We start from the raw sequence: 4,838 nt of genomic DNA, 5'->3' as shown, positions 1-4,838 counted from the left end.
ACCCATCCATCCATCCATCCACCCATCCATCCATCCATTTCACTCATCCATCCACCCACCCATCCACCAATCCATCCATCCTCCATTGAGATGAACACTTGGGTCCAAGTCACTCAACTGTGCAAATGTTAATCCCTTCCATATTCCATCAGCAGCAGGACTTGGGTCCAACTCATTCAAGTGTGCAAATGTTAATCCCTTCTGTCTGTCCTCCATCCAGATGAGGACTTGGGTCCAACTCACTGAAGTGTGCAAACGTTAATCCCACCCATATTGTATCAGGACTTGGGTCCAAGTCACTCAAGTGTGTAAATGTTAATCCCATCCATATTCAATCAACATCCATCCACCCACCCATCCATCCACCCATCCACCCACCCATCCCCCATCCATCCATCCACCCTTCTATCCACCCATCTATCCACCCGTCTATCTGTCTCTCTGTCCATCTATGCATCCATCCCTCTGTCTATCCAGGTGTCTGTCTATCTACTCTCTGTCTGTCTGTCCATTCATGGATCCATCCATCCATCTGTCTATCCACATGTCTGTCTGTCTATCTATCTACTATATCTATCCACCTATCTGTCTGTCTGTGTGTCTATCTATACATCTCTCTGTCCAACCATCCATCCATCTATCCATCTATTCATGTATCTTATCTGTGTATCTATCATCTATCCATCCGTCTGTCTGTCTATCCACATATCAGCCTGTCTGTCCATCCTTCTGTCCATTTGTCTATCCATCCATCTGTCCATCTGTCAGTCTGTCTGTCTGTCCATCCATCCATCTATCCATCTATTATCCATCTATCCATCTGTCTGTCCATCCATCTGCCCATCTGTCTATCTGTCTATCCATCTGTCAGTCTGTCTGTCTATCCATCTATCTGTCTGTCCATCCATCTGCCCATCTGTCTATCCATCTATCCATCTGTCAGTCTGTCCATCCATCCATCTACCCATCTATCAGTCTGTCTGTCTGTCCATCCATCCACCCATCTGTCTATCCATCTTATCTATCCATCTTTCAGTCTGTCTGTCCATCCATCCATCCATCTATCTAGGTATCAGTCTGTCTGTCTGTCCATCGATCCATCCATCTAGCTAGCTATCAGTCTGTCTGTCTGTCCATCCATCCACCCATCTGTCTATCCGTCTATCCATGTATCAGTCTGTCTGTCTGTCCATCCTTCCGCCCATCTGTCCATCCATCTGTCAGTCTGTCTGTCTGTCCATCCATCCGCCTATCTGTCTATCCATCCATCTATCCATCTGTCAGTCTGTCTGTCTGGGTGAAGAACTCTGAAAAGGGACAAACTTTCTAGAACCATCTCCTTTCCCCGGGCCGTTTTGTGTGTGTGTGTGTGTGTGTGTGTGTGTGTGTGTGTGTACATCCTAGACTTCACCGGTCCATCTGCCATGACCCTTGGATTCAGAACCTTCTAGAACGCGGTGCCGTCTCCACCACCCTATCTAGGACTCGCTGCCCAGTGCTCGGGACAAGATGTCATCTGCTCATACACGTGTGTGCGTGCGTGTGTGTGCATGTGGCCCAGCCGGTCGCCCTGGGAAACGCCCTGGGTCACCATGATGATGATGATGATGATGCCCGGAGTTCACATCCTTCCTGGGTCACGATGATGATGATGATGATGATGATGATGATGATGGATGGATGGATGGATGGGTGGATGAATGGATGGATGGATGGATGGGTGGGTGGATGGATGGATGGGTGGATGGATGGATGGATGGATGGATGGATGGATGGTGGATGGATGGGTTGATGGATGGGTCAATGGATGGATCGATGGATGGATGGATCGATGGATAGATGAGTAGATGGGTGGGTGGGTGGATGGATGGATGGATGAATGGATGGATGGGTGGATGGATGAATGGATGGATGGGTGGCTGGCTGGGTAGATGGATGGATGATGGGTGGGTGGGTGGATGGATGAGTAGATGGATGGATGGATGGATGGATGGGTAGGTGGATGGATGGGTGGCTGGCTGGGTAGATGGATTGATTGATGGATTGATGGATGGGTGGATGGATTGGTGGATGGGTGGATGGATGGATGGATGGATGGATAGATAGATGGATGGGTGGATGGATGGGTGGCTGGATGGATGGATGGATGGATAGATAGATGGATGGGTGGATGGATGGGTGGATGGGTAGATGGATGGAAGGATGGGTGGATGGATGGATTTGTGGATTTCCCCCCTAGGCCACCAAAGACCTAAGGTCTTCTCCTCCTGTCTCTCTGTCTCCAGGTGCAGAGAAGTTGATCCTCCACCTGCAGAAGCACAGCATCCCCTTCGCCCTGGCCACCAGCTCAGGGACTGAGTCCTACCAGGCCAAGACCAGTGCACACCGGGAGCTGTTCGGTGCCTTTCACCACGTGGTGCTGGGTGATGACCCCGAGGTCAAGGCCAGCAAGCCCGCCCCAGACATCTTCCTGGCCTGCGCCCGCAGCTTCTCCGGACATCTTCCTGGCCTGCACCTGCAGGTTCTCTCCTCATTCCCCCACCCCCACGTCAACCAGGTAAACCGAGGCCTCGGGCCTTGGGTCCACTGCATGGACCACACACAGAGAGACACACAGACAGACAGACATGGACGGATACACAGATACACAGACCAGACAGACAGACAGACAGACAGACACAGAGACACACAGATAGACACAGAGACGGACACAGAGACACAGATAGACACATGGACAAACCAGACAGACATGCAGACAGACAGACAGACAGATAGACACACAGACCGACAGGCAGACAAACCAGATAGAGACACAGACACAGAGACAGACTCATAGACAGACAGACAGACCACAGAGACACGGACAGACAGACACTCTGATAGACAGACAGACACACTGACAGAGAGATAGACACACAGACACAGAGACCAGACAGACACAAGAGACGGGACAGACACACAGATTCACAGACCTACCAGACAGACCACAGAGACACAGACAGACAGACACACTGATAGACACACAGACAGACAGATAGACACAGACAGACGCACAGATACACAGACCAAGCAGACAGACAGACAGACAGAGCACAGAGACACGGACAGACAGACACACACCGATAGACAGAGAGATAGACATACATGCGCAGACAGACACACAGACAGACAGACTACAGAGACACACAAATAGACATATAGACAGACAGACGGATACAGAGACAGACACACACAGATAGACAGACACAGAGACACATGGCCAGACACACATAGACACACAGACAGAGACAGACAGACAGACATAAGAGTCCAGACAGACAGATACACAGAACAGAACAGACAGACCGACCACAGAGACACAGACAGACAGATATAGGGACAGACAGACACACAGAGACAGACAGAGAGACACGGACAAACACACAATCACACAGACGGATGGACGGATGGAGAGACGGATGGACAGACGGCCCCAGGGGAACAGGGAGGGAGACTCCTTGGCACAGTGCTCACCTGGCCCACACCAGGCCCTGGGTGGGGGAGGCCTCGAAATCACACAGAGAACATGCCAGTAGGCACGCCGTGGCTCAACGGTCATCTTCCCTCCTTCCTTCCCTCCTTCCCTCCTTCCTTCCCTACTTCCCTCCCTCCTTCCTTCCCTCCCTCCTTCCTTCCCTACTTCCTTCCTTCCCTACTTCCTTCCTTCCCTCCCTCCTTCCTTCCCTCCCTCCTTCCCTCTCTCCTTCCTTCCCTCCTTCCTTCCCTCCTTCTTTCCCTCCTTCCCTCCCTCCTTCCTTCTTTCCCTCCATCCTTCTTTCCTTCCCTCCCTCCTTCCTTGCTTCCCTCCATCCTTCTTTCCTTCCCTCCTTCCTTCCTTCCTTCCCTCCTTCCTTCTTGTTCCTTCCCTCCATCCTTCCTTTTCATCCTTCCTTCCTTCCCTCCTTCCTTCCTTCCCTCCTTCCCTCCTTCCTTCTTTCCTTCCTTCCTTCCCCCCTTCCTTCCCTCCAACACTGGGGACCCGGCCCACCCCCCGGCCGACCTCTCACTCCACGTGTCTCTCTCGCCCTCTGACCCCGCAGTGCCTGGTGCTGGAGGACACGCCCCACGGCATGGCGGTCGCCCGGGCAGCGGGGATGCAGGTGGTCATGGTGCCCAGCGTCCAGCTCGACCCCGAACTCAACGGCCGGGGCCACCCTGCTGCTGCCCTCCTTGGGTGACATACAACCCAAGCTCTTCGGCCTGCCCGCCTTCAACTGACCTGCGGACGGACAGACAGACAGACAGAAGGACACTGGACACAAGGCCAAGACCTGACCCATCCCAGGGCCTCCCTGACCTCTGGAAATAAAGGGAATGAACACAGGAAGTGCCTCACTGAGTTACGAGTGGATGGATGGATGGATGGGTGGGTGGATGGATGGATGGGTGGGTGGATGGATGGATGGATGGATGGGTGGATGGATGGATGGATGGATGGATGGATGGGGATGGGTGGGTGGATGGGTGGATGGATGGGTGGATGGATGGATGGGTGGATGGATGGATGGATGGGTGGATGGGTGGGTGGATGGATGGATGGGTGGATGGATGGGTGGATGGGTGGACCGGTGGATGGGTGGACGGATGGATAGATGGATGGGTGGATGGGTGGATGGGTGGACAGTGGATGGGTGATGGGTAGATGGGTGGATGGATGGATGGATGGGTGGATGGGTTGATGGATGGATGGATGGATGGATGGATGGATGGATGGATGGATGGATGGAGGGGTGGGTGGATGGGTGGATGGACGCATGGGTGAATGGATGGATGGGTGGGTGGATGGGTGGATTAATGAG

At 53.0% G+C, this 4,838-nt stretch overlaps 1 long non-coding RNA gene across 2 annotated transcripts; it reads left to right on the top strand.

Annotated features, from left to right (window-relative positions):
* Window positions 1-2,387: 2,387 nt before the first annotated feature.
* Window positions 2,388-4,363, top strand: LOC106002783. Of its 2 annotated transcripts, none has more exons than XR_001175957.1 (2): window positions 2,388-2,437; window positions 4,080-4,363. It is a non-coding gene; the product is annotated as an uncharacterized LOC106002783 (long non-coding RNA). The 2 variants fall into 2 exon arrangements; XR_001175958.1 differs by lacking the exon at window positions 2,388-2,437 and adding an exon at window positions 2,493-2,557.
* The last annotated feature ends 475 nt before the right edge of the window (window positions 4,364-4,838 follow it).

Source organism: Dipodomys ordii, unplaced genomic scaffold (assembly GCF_000151885.1).
Source record: "Dipodomys ordii isolate 6190 unplaced genomic scaffold, Dord_2.0 Scaffold1000001335, whole genome shotgun sequence".
Classification (NCBI taxonomy): domain Eukaryota; kingdom Metazoa; phylum Chordata; class Mammalia; order Rodentia; family Heteromyidae; genus Dipodomys; species Dipodomys ordii.
Note: the sequence above shows the minus strand (reverse complement) of the source record. Positions and strands in the feature narration are given on the sequence as shown.